The sequence below is a fragment of the Pteronotus mesoamericanus genome, unplaced genomic scaffold, assembly GCF_021234165.1.
Source record: "Pteronotus mesoamericanus isolate MK-2021 breed Mesoamerican mustached bat unplaced genomic scaffold, CSHL_Meso_final scaffold_167, whole genome shotgun sequence".
Lineage (NCBI taxonomy): Eukaryota > Metazoa > Chordata > Mammalia > Chiroptera > Mormoopidae > Pteronotus > Pteronotus mesoamericanus.
This window is the reverse complement of record NW_026555308.1, coordinates 41,206,806-41,223,609: the sequence shown is the minus strand read 5'-3', so window position 1 is coordinate 41,223,609 and position 16,804 is coordinate 41,206,806. Positions and strand designations below refer to the sequence as shown.

General features: G+C 34.9%; 1 protein-coding gene across 1 annotated transcript in view; it reads left to right on the top strand.

Moving 5' to 3' along the window:
* The window catches only part of FER (FER tyrosine kinase), a 399,396-nt gene that overhangs the window by 311,796 nt on the left and 70,796 nt on the right, over window positions 1-16,804 (top strand). The window lies entirely within an intron of this gene.

The following is a 16,804-nucleotide window of genomic DNA, read 5'->3' as shown; positions in this document are numbered from 1 at the left end:
GTATTTAAAATAAGGCTAATTCCTGAGTATTTCCTAATTGGTTTTTAATCATATTTAGTAGAACTTTAAAAGATTTTACATTTTTCCTGAATTTTATTAAATAATATTTTAGTTACTGGCTTTGTAAGCATCTGGGTATTGGAAAGCAGTCATATGGCAAGTGTTCCATAATGTTAGGTCCCTTGCAGTCATTAAAAATATATATAAGTTCTTTATCTAAGTCAAGCATTTGCTTTATGCTGGAGATAAAATGCTGTGCAAATCCAATGGGGGTCTCTGTCTTCATGGAGCTTAAGGTCTAGTGAATGGAATGTATGTTAGCAGATTGTCATAAGAAAGCACTTAAAACTGGGATATGACACCACCAAGAAAGACACTCCCGAAGTGACATTTGAACTGAAAGTCGAAATTAACTGAATGAAGACTGAATCAGAGAACATATTTGCAAATAATATCTCCCAATAAAGGGTAAATATCCAAAATATATAAAACTCAACATGAGAAAAACAATCATATTTCAAAAAGGGCAGAGGATTTGAATAGACATTTTTCTGTACAAGACTTAATGGGTGGCCAACAGAAACATTAAAAGATGCTCAACATCACTCATCATGAGGGAAAATGCAAATAAAAATCACAATGAGGTATCACTTCACACTTGTCAAATTGGCTATTATCAAAAAAGACAGTAAGTGTTGGCAAGGATAAGGAGAAAATGGAACCCTCCTACAATGTTGGTGGGATTTCAAATTGGTGTACTCACTATGAAAACCAGTATTGAGATTCCACAAAAAGTTAAAAATAGAACTACCATATGACCCAGAAATTCCTCTCCTGGGTATCTATCCAAAGAAACCAAAAACACTTATTCAAAAATGTATTCAGACCCCATGTTCACAGCAGCATTATTTACAATAGCTGAGATGTAGAAGCAACTTGTGTCTGTTGATAGACACATGAATAAAGAAGATGTGGTATGTATGTATGTACACATGTGTACATACAAACTATAAACACACACAAGGGAATATTAGCCATAAAAAGAATGAAGTCTTGCAATTTGTAACAATACAGATGAACCTAGAAGTTACTATAATAAATGAAATAAGTCAGATAAAGACAAATATATGATTTTACTTATATGTGGCGCCTAAAAAAATGAACAGAAACAAAAAAACAAAATAGAAACAGACTCAAAGATACAGAAAACAGGCTATTGGTTTTCAGAGGGGTGGGTAATGGGGGAAATGGGTAAAAAAATGCAAAGAGGGATAAGAGGTATAAATTTCCAGTTATAAATAAATCATGGGAATGTAACATACAGAATCAGGAACACAGTCAAAGATATTGTAATAACTTTGTATGGAGACAAAAGTTACTAGACTTACTGTGGTGATCACTTGGTTAGGTATATAAATGTTGAATTAATATGTTGTACATCTGAAACTAAGTTAACATTGTAACACTGTAATTAGTTTTTTTTTTTAAAGTAGCTAAGGGAAGATGGAAGAGAAGAAAGGAAGTGATCGTGGAGGAGAGAGTGGCCAGGTTCAGGAAGTTGGTCTTAACCTTGAGAGCAATGGAAAGCTACTGTAGGGTTTTATTTAGGAGGGATCAGAATTCACGTTTCATACCAATCACTGTGGCTGCAGTGTGGACACTTGGCTGGAGAGAAGTGTGCATACAGGGAAGGGGTGCTTTCAAGCAAGGTGGTCTGAAGATATCTTCCAGGTTTCTGATTTGTGCAGCTGGATGATAGGTCTCTATTCACTCAGGGAAACGCTGGGTGAGGAGGAGAATGGGGAATGGCGCGGGATTATGGATGAAAATGATTAGTGTATTTGGAGTCATGTTGGAACGGAAGTGCCTGTAAAATATCTGTGAAACTATTGAGCACATAGCTGTGTATTTAGACCTAGAACTCAAGGGAAAGGTCTGACCTGTACGTAACAATGTGGAAATGATGAAAGAAAAAAATGAATGAATAAATGGATGAGTGAATCAGTGGAACTTTGAATTAATCATGAATTTGATTCATGCAAAATATTTGAAGATGAAAAAAGAACATGGAAGAATATAGCAGTGATTTTCTGAACTCTTTATATATGTGTTTTAAAATGAACAACTTATTTTGCCTCTTGATTTTGAAAATAAGGAGGCAATATCAAAAATTTTAATTTATGATAGTAGAACCCAGTAGTTGTCATTTCTAGTATCATTAATCTAGTTTGACAGAAAAGTAACTCTAGAATGATTGTATAACTCATTTACTTAAGTAACCACTCTGATGGTTAAATGCTTCCTTTAAAATCTTAAAACAAGTTAAAACAGCTTTGATAACTTAATGGTCCCACAAATGATAATGACAACTAGAAAACAAGAGAAAAATATACTTTAATGATATTCAGAAATTTCCCTACCTGTACAAATAAAAGAGCTGTAGGAAAATGAAATGTATAAAAGCACCATTCATGGAAAAAACAAACAAACCTTGTTTCCTTTGGAAAGCTTTCTTTTCTGGGAAGAGAACCAGGAGAGTAACTGATTTTGCCGCCTTTGGACTCTTGGCCAATAGAACTCACAGTAGCATTTGAAATTATAACAATGAATTATGTGAATATGGAATGTAACTTTGTACTGTTCTCCAATGGCTACAGTTTAACAATGGCAAAAAATAAAAGTGCCATTCACTGTTCTCACATCTCAAGGCAGGCATATTGGTTTACCTAAAAAAAAAAAGAAAGAAAGAAAAAGAAAAGACATTTCCCTAGATTTTCTATGAGTAAAAAAATTTAAAGATAAAAATAGTCCTGTAGAAAAAAATGTATTTCTTAATACCCAAAGATTTCCCCCCTCATTTGTTAAGAGAGAATTAACAGTATCTACCTCACAGTCAGTGTCTGTAAGATAAACCCATAGAGCCATGAAAGCCTTTGAGAGAGCTAGATGGCAATTCAAACTATACCTAGTGTAGAATTACTGTCCAGGGTTAAGGAAGAGGGAGATGGACACCAAGGAATATGAGAAGAAAAGAAACCAAAGTGAATAAAGGCATAAATGGGTTAAAGAAAGTATCATTAAGAAAGGTTTGAATGGGGTAAAACCAGATGGTGATGATTTTGTTGTATTTTAAAGGTATGCTCTGTGTACCTACTAGAAAGGACCACGTGTCAGCCACAGGGGTCTGAGGTGACGCTTCCTGCTGGCAGCCCGTGGGCCGTCTCAGCGGGCCTCTGCTGGGCCTCTGCTGCAGAGCGCTCCTGGAGAGGACCACTCTGCCCAGAGCTGTCTGGCCGCATGCGCCTTCTCTGTTATTTTTATATTTCCAGTTTCAAGGCTTTGTTTATTTTAGAAGAAAAACAGTGCAACATAGAAAAAGTTTCAGCTGATGTGCTTATGCCTGTTTTCTTTATGAGAAGGGAGAGGGATTAGCTTTTCCCCATTATCTTTATTAACCCCCTTAGAGTTGAACTGAAGCCATTTAATGAAACATTTAAACATTGCTTAAAAAGGAATATCTAATGCACAAGGGTCTCTGCAGTTTTCAGCAGTGCTTGTTCTTCCTTCGTATTTATCATGATGCTGTTTGTTTGTACCTGCTGAGAAGAGTAGACAGTTTTCTGATTGAACATATCAGATATACTGCCTCTTCTCAGTAGCATGAAATCTTTCAGATTTTCATAGATAACTATGCTCATTTTATTCATCTCCCTGTCTTTCCTAATCTTTCTGCCTGTTTTTCTCAATGCAAGAAAACATGGTCAAAGCAGAGCCTCTAGATTTTGAGGAAAAGTAAGGAGAGTTTCTCGTCATTGCTGAATCTATAACCAGCCTGGTGATACCAGAATACAATGCTCATCTTCTTCCACGATCACTAAGAGCTGCAGCCTAACATCAGAAGGCTTGTTACATCATTGCTGGAATAAAAAGTGGTTTATCTCCCACTTGATCTTGATCTGCTCTAGAATCCTCTGCCTGAATACATACAACTTGGACATAGCAAGTGTCCTCAATTAAGCAGGAGGAATAGAAACAAAAAAAGGTGTGAATTTTAAATATTTTCCTCATTTTTTAACATTAAGAATCAAGGAGAACAGTATATTTCAGGAACCTTCTTATATTACATGATGTAAAAGTCTGAGAACCACTACTTTCAAAGAAGAACTATTTGTTGAAGGAAATCTCTCTTCACCTCTTGGGGCAACAGAAATCTACTCAAATTTTTCATTTTGAAACTCCTCTTTTGGAATTACTCGGTTCTTGTGAAGTTGTTTAAATAGTGTTGCTTTTTTACATATATGCCTGCACAGCAGAAGCTGGGAATCTCTCGAGGGATGAAACCGCGTTTTATTCACGTTAAGGCACTTTTTTCCATTGCCTAGCATAGTGCTGGCATGTAGTACAGCTGAGCAACTGATGCATCAAAGAATGACATGTAGATTAAGTTTGAAGGAATCTTATTTATTTGAAGCACAAAGTATTCCTGAATGTTTTAAATACATACTTTTTCATAATGATACTTTGTGGGGAAAAAGTAAAGTACCCTAAGTTGCTTTAAAGAACATAGTGTACTGAAAATGTTATCTAATGTTAAATTATTTATTATGCAAGAGCAAAACCATGGAAAATAGCAAATAAAACAAGACATCAAAAACAGAAAAATATAGGCTCTGGCTGGGTAGCTCAGTTCATTAAAACATCATCCTAACGTGCCAAGGTTGTGGGTTCTATCCCTGGTCAAGGCACTTAAAGGAAGAAACAAATGAATGCATAAATAAGTGGAACAATAAATCTCTCTCTCTCTCTTTCTCTCAAAAATCATTAAATTAAAAAAAGAAAAATATATAATCAGAAGCATAAGAATGGCTTTTCTAAGATAGTACAACACACTTTCAAAGTACATGTGATAAAGGTTGGTGCGGAAGGACACTATTAGAAATGAAAGCCATGTGCACATGTGGCTATAGGCTGTGTTTATAGGCAGTGATGTGTGCTCATTTCCTTACCCGCTGCATTAATGTCCTTCACTCTAGACACAAGGACTCATCATAGGAGAGATTCAATTAGCCATGTCTTTTATTACTTACCATAAATGCATACTGTGAGCTTGCCATACCCAAGACTAAATTTAATATCACTAATTTCTTTTAAGATTCCTAAAAATTATCAGTTACTAATTTTTTTGCACTTTTGAATTGTGCAACACTGCAAATACTTGAATAGAAGGAAGCAAACTTTATTAAACTGATATTTTGTAAATGATACTAGTTTCTTCATTTCTCATATGATGATTTCAAGACTTCATTGCATATAAAGATATCTATAATAATGTGTACACAGTTTTAACTTTGAACTTTCAAGGATAATAAAAGGATTAGACAAAAATGGTTGAAACCTTGCTCTAAAACTTTTTCTTTAGTGTCAGAGAATAGATATTTTAGGCTTTCCAGGTCATATGGTCTCCATACAACTATTCAACTCTGCCATTGTAGCACAAAAACAGCTATAGAAGATATGTAAACAAAAAGACGTGGCTGTGCTCTAATGAAATTTTATTTACAAAAACAGGCAGTAGACCGGATTTGACCTATAGGTCATGTTTTACTGACCCATGCTCTAGAATAACTGAAAACATTTAAAAGAGGGTGACATCCCAATTCTCAGCCTCTCTATCTCCAATTTTCCTTTTGAGCATGCTCAAAATCTATACCCCCAACCCCCACCAGCTTCCTTTCCTTCTCTGTGACTGTGTTTTCTGCTCTATGAGGTCTGTCCAGAAGGTTATTCAGTCATGTAATATGAAAAATAGAGATATTTATTGAAGAATATACAATATAAAAGAAATATTGTGCATTGGACAATGATGCCTAGTCTCCTCCAAAGTAGACACCTTGGGACCTCACACAGTTCTTCCAATCGCCATCAGCTGTCCCGTTGTATATTCCTGAATCTCATCAACAGTCTGAAATCTCTTTCCTTTCAAAGGTGATTTTAGTTTTGGGAAAATTCAGAAGCCTCAGGGCACCAAATCTAGGCTGTAGTGGGGCTGAGTCACCTGGGTGAATTGATATTTCACCAAAAAACTCTACACCGAGATGCGGTGCATGAGCGGGCATATTCTTGTGATGAAGGTGCCAATCACCAGTTGCCCGTAGCTGCAGCCTGCTGAATCATCCAAATAGTTTCCATGAAGGAATGTTAAGCATAACAAAATTTGATGGAGATTCATTGCTGTACTCTCTCAGTGATCTTGAATGCAATGGCCACACAGTACACAGGCTCACTCAGTGACATCTACCGTCCCCATTGACTAGTATGGTGAAGTCATTGTTCACACATGTGCATTCCAGTCCACTCTCCTTGGCTGCCGGGTTACATCAATGGCCCACAACCTGTTCTCATTATATTAACAATGCCTGGACTTTTTCTAGACAGACCTCATATATCTTATTTTCCAAAATGAATGCCTTGTCTCTCAAACTACATTATTAGGTATTTGTTTCCTTCTCTTCTTCTTTACTACTTTTCTTCTTTCCACTATTCCTGCTTGTACTGCCTCAGTTCTTAATAGATGAGCCAATAGGTACTTCTTACTAATAATGAGTATGTTTTAATTCTGAACTATCATTTTAGAAGATATTGTGGAAATATTGGGTTGGCCAAAAAGTCCGTATAGTTTTTTTTTTTTTTTTTTGTAATTAAAGGACACATTTTTCATTTTCACCACTAACTTTATTGATTTGGATATTTTGAGTATGTCCACTCTCTCCCATGTGGTATAATGTTGATTATTCTCAATCAGTATCTTGATTCGATCACTATCAACTTCAGTTGGTACACCCAACTGTAGAGCATTGTCCAGCAAGAAATCTTCAGCATGAAGCTTTTCAAACCATATTTGACAGGTTCAATCAGTCATTAACACCTTCTCTGTACACTGCAAAAATCTTTTATTGCATTTCAGTTGCATTTTTACCTTTCTTAAAATAATAAAAAACATCATATGTGAAAATGTGTATCTTCTTCCATCTTCAATATTAAAATGACTACACAAAATTCACCAATTTCGATTTTTTTAATGCACACTGCTATGACAGCTGTCACAGTACAATCTAGCAAAATTGTTTCAAATGAAGTTAAAGACAACTAAGCACTGCTAGAGCCGTCTTATGAGGAAAAAACAAAGGAACCTTTTGGCCAACCCAATTATTATTTTAATTTCTCAGGCCCTAACGTAGCTATTAAATGTTTGTTATTACTAATGAAGATCTTAAATTTTTTTCTAGCACTCTTTTATGAAAATTTTGAACACTTAAGACCAGGGAGACCGGTTAGGCAAAATATTACAAAAGCTTAAACTATCATAGAAATGGAAAAGAGCTGTACAATTAAAGAATATTTAGTAGGCAGAATTAACATAATTTATCAGAGCCATTTATCTCAGATCCAAAATGAATGCAGATTTTTTTCAAATAATACTGCCACCCGTATTAACCAGCGTAGGTAGTTGTAAGTGGAAAAGGGCTTGCATGGGCATAGCAAAACAAGTAGCATGTTAACAAATTACCTCTGCATCTAGGAATTTTGTGAGCTTCATTTATAACATGGTTTTCTTATTTTCAGGTTATTTAACCTAAAAGTATTAAAACAACCATAGTCGTTTGTAGACAGCTGTGTAAGTAAGCTTCATATTAGTTTACCAGGCAGATTTTGTGGGTTTTTTGCCAGGATTAGAATTTTCAGTTTCCAAAGACTTTGTGGTTTTTGATATTTTTATTTGTACATTTTGTGGTTAGATGCTTTCTCTTTCAAAATTGTATTTCTGTAAAGTATGTTTTTATACTGTAAATTCTTTCCTTTTTTTCCTACTCCTCTTCCTTTCTTTCTGAAGCTACATTGGTCTCTGTTCAAGGCATACTTCACTGGTTCTGATAGAGTTCTAAAGTGAGTAAGAGACTCCTTTCCAAAGGGCTTTGCATGTAAAAGAACATATAAGACATATATATGCAACCAGGCTATAACGTGGAACCTAATGATCTACAAGAGAAGCCAAAAAGAGTAGTTTGAATTGGGGAAGCATTACTTTGATTCAGTCAGATGAATGAGCAAGTGTCAGGACCCTGGGTGAGTTACAGTGTCTGTGCTCCATTGACCGCGTCCCACTAATGGTGCTGGTGTCCTGAAGAGGTCGCCACACGTCCAAAAATGCCTGAGCTGCGCCAGAGAGAGGGAAACCTATGAAATATGATGTTTGCCAGTTTTCTTTACTGATACATGTTGGCAATGTCATATTACTGATTCTAGATATCAGTTACATTTAGTTATAATGGAATTATTTTAGCTGTATCCTTGGTGAAAGCTTTAACTGTTCCTTTGCCTCAGATTTTCTCTTTTCCCTTTTTAAGGTGAATATTCTGTCAGATGATCAAAAACAAAAGAACAGGTTCAATGGATTACTTGATTTTTGTCTACAACTATAATTTAACAGTTTTTCTTATATAAAGTGTTAATAAATGAATCACTCCTTTAGTTTTAAAGCATATGTGAAGAATTAAACCAAATCTACATCAAATCATTTATTTAAAATGTTGCTGTTTTGCCTTAGTCTGAAAAGCAAAGGGGCATATACTTTCTGCTTGTGCTGATGTCCTTGATTGTAGACTGCCATTATATTTTAATATAATCATTACTGATGCAGGCTGTCTTCACACACAAAAACATTCACATTGCATTTTGCTTCTGGGGTATCACTCTTTCCAAGTAAAGACAAACACATAGTTTGAGGAAGATAAATGGCATTTTAAGCATAATATTATTTTCCACTTCTTATATGAATGAAAATTATTCAGCAGTTCAGAGTGAGGACTAAAGTGAATAACAAAAAAATACATTTATATGCAACCATGCTTTCAAAAAAAATGCCAAGGAATGGACGATGAGTTGAATTGCTTGGTTTATGATAAAAGATTTAGCTACTTGCTGTCAATACACAAGTCAGAGCTTTGGGTGGAAATCTACAGTGAGACACTTTGTCCAGGTTTTTAGGATTCCATTTCATCTATCACGGGGTTTTGCCTTATTTTGAGAGTTTGTGGACAATACTGATTCTTTCTTAGTTATAGTGTGTTAACTTTATTACGCTCATAACACTTCAAATTCAGAAAGATTTTCTTCCCTCCAGGTTAATATTCTAGAATGGTAAAGGCCATCCATTAAATATGGAGACTACTTCTTTATGCACTGTATGAGGTCACTGAATGAGATTCTATGGATTAGTGTCACTAACTGCATGATTCATAATGTGTTTTTAGTCCTGTATATACTACAGTTCCACATTTCATGCCAAACAAGGAAATATCCACATAAATCATATGAGCATGGTGGTACACCAAGGCGGGGGTAAATGTACATCTACAGTTTGTGAATATTAAATATCAATGGTGGTAAACTATGCAAAATAGTTCCTGGGAGTAAGATTTTCAGATGTCTGAAATTTTATAATAATTAACTGTATATTATTATGACATTCTCCCTCAGTAGTGAAATTTGATGATAGTTCTGCCTCTCGGTCCCTTAACAAGGGACTTTGCATAAGTAGTAATAAATGATAATATAACATTAATAAAAATAACTTATAAATGGTGAATTATTCAAATAGGTAATGTTATTATTTTCATTGTATAGTATCATACCTAAAAGCTATTTTGTTGAAATAAAAATAGAAAATAAAAATATTCTATACTCCTTATGGATTATATGTTCATCTTAATATATCTAAGTGTACCTGGCATAGTTATTATACCCATGAAAATATTTTAATTTCTCCTTATTTTCTTCACTTAATAGAATTGCATTCACATTTGTTTTTCAAATGAAAAGCTGGGTAATTATTTTGTGTCATATATAAAGATTGAAGGTTAAGTCTAAGATTAGTGACTGATAAGCAGAAGAAGGAGAATTTACATTTTCATCCTTGCCTCTTAACTTAGCTAAAGAGCATTTTGACCTGTTTATTGAACATCTCAATCAGTATCTGGTTACACTTCTAGGCTTATGTTAGCATGATATTGGCCAGAAAACATTTGAAAGGAACAGAAAATTAGGGGCTTGGCAGTTTCCTTTATCTTTGTTATAATAATCAATTAGAGAGCTTTAAGAAACCAAATGCATTATGCAGTGAGAAATTATTAGCAGTATTTTTTTCCATTTCAGTGATTTCTGCTAAGGCCATTGGTTCAGGAGTATAAACGCTTTCTGGACTTAGAGAAATGGAAGAAGTTTTTCATTAGATACCTATGTAAATTCCTAACAATCATAAACTTCATGTGGAAGAAAACATTTACTAGAAAGAATATATAAGATTAAAAATATGAGTTATCCTTTTAAGACAGAATTTGACTGCTAATCAGTAGGGAAGGTCTTAAAGCAACTTTTTTGTTTTTCACAAAGCTTATTCTTCTCAATATTTTAACACCCCAGGAGATAAAAATTTAGAATTGTTGCCTGTACTTTTCTTTCATGTATATTAGAACCCTTTACATAAAATAGTGGATTCAAATGATTTGTGAACCATTGTTTGGAGAACTATATAACCATAAAGTAATAGTCACTGTGCAAATTATAATTTAAACATCTTTAAGTTTATATAAATGATTTTAAGTAAATATGTTTAGTAAGTTTTTCTTAGAAGTACATTATATTCAAAGACTATAAAGAACATCTGCATTTAAGTTCATTATCATCTCCTACTGCTGTCAAATTTTTTTAAAATATAATTTCAGTCCATCCTTCCCTGCTTCCCCACCAAACTGATACATAACACAGCCTGTAAAATTAGGATAATGATAGTACTTATAGAATTTTAGTGACAATTGTGTTTAGCATAGTGCTTGGAACATTTTAATCACTCCATGAATGTGGTAGTGTTACTACTAAAAGTATTGTTTCTGAAATATTTTTTAAAAAGTAATAGACCAGAAGAACTGGATTTTTTAAAGTCTCTTCACATATGCTTCTTCTAAAAACGTGATATTCCCGAGAGTTTTCTATTATAAATCATCTCATGGCAGACTTTGCTACTTGAGAGGTAGGAGTTTTAGACTAACAGCATCCACATGTTGTCCTTAATATCCTTGTTCCTAAATTGGAAATTCTTCTTAGTCATCACCTGATTCCTCCAGGACTCCGTGTTCTTCTGACCTGTCAGAAAGGATGAAACTGTGAGGGCTCAGACTGCCACATCCAGGGATGTCTTATTCATTTCTTAGTTCTCAGAACCTCGTATCTACTGGCTGTTTTTCTTTTCCTGATGCAGCCAGTAGTTGGCTCAGTTCCAGAAACCATACTTAGTCTGAGAGGCTCCCTGACCTTTACTAAACTCTCTATGGATAACTGCAGTTATGTGCTTGGAAATAATTGCAGATTTTACCTTTAAGCATAGGAAAAATACTTCTTAGCATTCACAGTATAGTCTAGGGAAGCTTCTTAAGTGCAAAGAGCACTCTCTTTTCCCCTCCCTTGCAATCAGTCATGTAGTCCTCTGAGCCCCTTTGATGTACACGTGGCAGAAAGGGCCTTGCAGTTGCCCACACTTGCTCTGTCTCGGAGCTCTGCAGCCTCCATTCCTCTCGGAAGGCCTAGGGCAACAGGGGCAGCGCTCCCTCGCTCACATGCTCTGTTTGCTGGTTCACCTTATCCAGTATCTGCGGAGCCACCACTTAGGAGGTGCTTGGAGAGAACGGTGTGAGATCTTGATTTCAGGTCTGTGCCCCCTCAAACTCCAAGCATGGACACCAGGAAAATTTTGTGAGTCAAATCACTAGAAAATTTTCATTTTCAGTAACCAGATTAATAAATAAGGACTTACTACCTGCGTCGTCTCACGTAGCTATGACATTACAGTGAACAGAGACAAACCTCCTCAGACCTAATCTCTGTGTTTTCATTCATTTTGCAGATACTTGCTGGATTGTTTATTTTGTGCCAAGGTATTGCGCTATGTACTCTTTCTTATTATATGGCTTATAATCAGGTAGAGGCAGTAGATAAAAAGGTATAGAAACACATAATTAGGTATTCACTCATTGTGATACATGCTGTGATGGAAGCAAACCGGATGCAGTCATGAGAATAAATTGGAAGTGGGGAGGGAAAATCTACTTAATTAGGGAGACAGGAAAGACTTCTAAAGATTCTACATTTTGGTGAGAAATGAGGGACTTAGTTAGTCAGGTGAAGTTTGGGAGGATAGGAGTCCAGGAACAGTTGGAAATGTTATTAGAGCATCCATCAGCCAGCAGAAAAGATTGTAATAACCTCTATCCTACCCTTTCAAAGTCCCACATATTTCCAAAACACAGAAACTCATTAATAACGGATGCATTCTTCCTTTAGGAAAGTTCTCAGATTATTTTTACAATATTTTAAATATTTATTAGCATTTATTTTGTGCACTTCCATCTAATCATAGATTTGCTTTCAATGTAATCACTTTCAGGAAACAAAAGCCTTCATCTTACATCTGTGTTAAATGTCAATACAAAATCCAAATATAAATTACTTTAAGATTATCTGCCTTTGGGGATTATCTATGTTATTTTTTCATTCGAACACATATTGAAGAGTTATATATTGTGTTTGTCATACCTAAAATAATAAATTATCAATGTTAACCCATACAAACCATGCTTCAACTCTTTACATTTTTATTTTTAAAGATTAGAAATACTTTAAGAAAGATTCCTAGTTACCTGTATTAGGAGTCATAAAGAGTAAAAATGTCCTTTATGTTCTATTGAAACTTAATTTTTTTAATCTTTAAAAATATTTATTTTTTAATTAATTTATTTTTTCAAATACATTCGTCTCTGCCTAGCCGCCACCACTTTCCCTTGCCCCCTCCCCACCTCCCTCCCTCAACTCTTCCCCTTTGGTTTTGTCCATGAGTCCTTGCTATATGTTCCTTGACTTTCCCCTTTCCTTCCTTTTCCCCTGCCCCCGCTCCCTCCTTCCCTCTTGTCTCTGTTGGTCTCTTTTCCTTTCAGTGTTGCTTGAAACTTAATTTTTACATTGTACAAAGGATCTAGAATCAGCCAATACTTCCAAAAGTAAATCCATGAAATCAGTACATATCTAAATAACTATTGTTATCTTTCATAACAGTATTGAAATTCTAATCTATATTCTTGCTAATTTTTCTCATCTCACTTTCAGTATTTGATCTTTATCTATATTATACAGAAACTAATAAATGTCACGTTAGAGTCATTGATCATTCGTTGAATAAGTCCCTACTATGTACAAGGAACTGTGCTACATGCCAAAGGTACAGATATTAAAAGAATTCATGCATGATGCCAATCTATTAGGTTTTTTTTTAGTACACTAAATTTATACTAGTTTTAGGTGACTCTAAAACAAGTAGATTGTTTTTGCATTCATTGTTCCTATTAATTTTAATCACTTTATAACTTGTTTGTGACTATAAAGGGTCATTGCCAGCAGAAAGAAATAACACTGTTTATACAGACCAGGCATTTTATCTCTTTTTTTTTTTCCCATTATTACTTCATCCACATTTGGCTTTAACTTTTCCCAGATTTATTGAAAGCTGTAAATCAGAAATTTTATAAGCCTCTGATTTAGCATTTAAATTGATGCATGAAATTTACGAGTGGCCTAGACACCTGCAGGAAGCACTGTTGAAGGCTCAGTTTATCCTGCCATGAACAAAGAGCATATAGTTCCTCAGCCTTTCCTTCCCTGCCCAAGTGTTGATCATGCAAATCTTTGTCATACCTTTATGAGATGTATTTTTTCATGAGAGAAATACAGATGACTATTTCTTAATTATGAAGTAATAGTCTTTTGGTGCCCAAATCCTCAAAGTACTTTTTTTTGACATGTAATCTTGAATTTGGAATAATCTTGCATATTGAATAATCTTGTATATTATAAATATCTATGACCACTTTGAAATATCAGTTTTGTGGGCATAAAATAAATCAAGCTAAATAACACATTCACAATAAGCACTTTTAGTATCAATGTGTGATTTAAGACTGTTGTCTTTAGCCTCATGACTAATGTGATGAGATTTCTAATTTGCCTTTGGAAGTTACTTAGTGAAAATCAGAAAAAATGCAGTTTGGATAGTCTGTCATCATACAGGCATTCGCTGTTTTGTAGAATGCACTTCATCGCCTTTTAAACCTGTCGTGTAGCCATGCCCAGTGGGGGTTTTGAGTACCAGGACGCACACACGAGCAGTCGGAAACACCCATAGGGTAGCCAAGCATCCAATTCTGGAGAGTGTGGGTGACAGTGTACTTAAAATAGTAAGTTCACATATTATGGAAAAAAAAATGGGTTATAATTTTTATTTTAATATCAGGAATATGCATTTAACGTACTTCCTATCAAAATCCAAGGGTAGTTTAGTTGATAAATGTTATAAAATGATTCTAAAGTATATGTGGAAAAAATATATGCCACAATAATGAAGAAAACATTGTAAAAGACGTATATGATGTCAAAACATTTTATAAAGCCATAGCAATTAAAACAGCAATGTGTGGGCATTAAATATATGCAAAAACATTGGTAAACAGAATATTATGTCAGTAAATAGACTAAAGTATAGATGAAGATTTAGAATACAGTAAAAGGGATATTTGAAATAGCAGGAAGACACTTGTTTTAATGAGCGGCATTGGAACCTTGGCTACCCATTGGCAGCGGGGCTGTGGTGAGGGCAGAGGACTAAGGGCCGACACTTATTCCTCATCTTATAACAAAACAAGCTTCAACTGCGTAATCTTAAAAATAGTCTGGCAAGGTTAAATAATAATTATCGAATGTAGGGGAATGTTTTTTACAATTTAAAACTTTAATGCCACAAATATGCACTTTAATATTGTCATTCATTCTTCTAAAACCTGCCTTATCTACATATACTTGTTTATTGTTTACTTGTTCTGTTTAACATTTTTACATAATTTCTTTTATTCAATGTAAGAATATCAGGTACATACTCACCTTGTCCAGATGGTCTGTCCCCAGCTAAGAAATTTAATCCTTACTATCCATCTTCAAGCCTACCCCTTTCCCATTCTTTTTAATGGCATTTCTTTTTTTTTTTTTAATTGAATTTATTGGGATGACATTGGTTAATAAAATAATAAGTTTCAGGTACACAGTTCTGTAATACATTATCTGTATATTGTACTGTGTGACTCCAAGTCAAGTCTCCTTCCATCACCATATATTCCCCGTTTACCCTCTCCTACCTCCCCCCACCACCCTTTCCCTCTAGGAATCACACTGTTGTCTGTGTCCGAGTTTTGTTTTGTTTTGTTTTGTTTTGTTTGTTTGGTTTTTTTAATCCCCTCATCTGTTTCATCCAGCCCTTTAACCCCCTTTCTCTTCTACAGTTGTCAGTCTGTTCTCATCCATGAGTCTGTTTCTATTTTGTTAGTTAATTTTGTTCATTAGATTTCACATGGAACTGAAATCATATGGCATTTGTCTTCCTCTGACTGGTTTATTTCACTTAGCATAATGCTCTCCAGGTCCATCCATGCTGTTGAAAGGGTGAGATTTCCTTCTTTTTTTCTGCTGATTAGTATTCCATTGTGTAAATGTACCACAGCTTTTTTTTAAATTGCATTTTATTGATTATGCAATTACAGTTGTCCCATTCTTCTCTCTCCCCTTTATCCCCCTCTGCCCGGTGTCCCCATTCCCTTCAACATCTCCCGGCCCCCTTATTTCATGTCCATGGGTCATATATATATAACTTCTTCGGCTTCTCCATTTCCTGGACTATGCTTAACCTCCCCTTGTCTATTTTGTACCAACAATTATGGTTCTTATTCCCTGTACCTTTTTCCCCCATTCTCCCCCTTTCCTCCTCCTGGCTGATATCCCTCCATGTTATCTCCATTTCTGTGATTCTGTTACTGTTCTCATTGTTTGCATAGTTTGTTTTTGTTTTAGTGGGGTTTTTTTAGGTTCAGTTGTTGATAGTTATGAGTTTGTTGTCATTTTATTGTTTATTGTTTTGATCTTCTTTTTCTTAGATAAGTACCTTTAACATTTCATATAATAAGGTTTTGGTGATGATGAACTCCTTTAACTTGACCTTATGTGGGAAGCACTTTATCTGTCCCTCCATTCTATATGGTAGCTTTGCTGGGTAGAATAATCATGAATGTAGGTTCTTGACTTTCATGACTTTGAATACTTCTTTCCTGCCACTTCTTGCCTGCAAGGTATCTTTTGAGAAATCAGCTGATAGTTTTATGGGAACTCCTTTTTAGGTAAGTCTCTCTTTTTTTTTCCTTGCTGCTTTTAAGATTCTCTCCTTATCTTTAATCTTTGGCAATTTAATTTTGATGTGTCTTGGTGTGTTCCTCTTTGAGTCCCACATCTTTGGGACTCTCTAAGCTTCCTGGACTTATATGTATATTTCTTTCACCAGACTGAGGAAGTTTTCTTTCATTATTTTTTCAAATAAGTTTTCAACTTCTTGCTCTTCCTCTTCTCCTTCTGGCTCCCCTATGATTCAGATATTGGAACATTTAAAGTTGTCCCAGAGGTTCCTAAACCTCTCCTCATTTTTTTAAATTCTTATTTCTTCATTCTTTTCCAGTTGAATGTTTATTTCTTCCTTTTGTTCCTAATCATTGATTTAAGTCCTGGTTTCCTTCCCTTCACTGTTGGTTCCCTGTATATGTTGCTTTATTTCACTTTGTACAGCCTTCATTTCTTCCTTTATTTTGCGGCCATACTCAATCATTTCTGT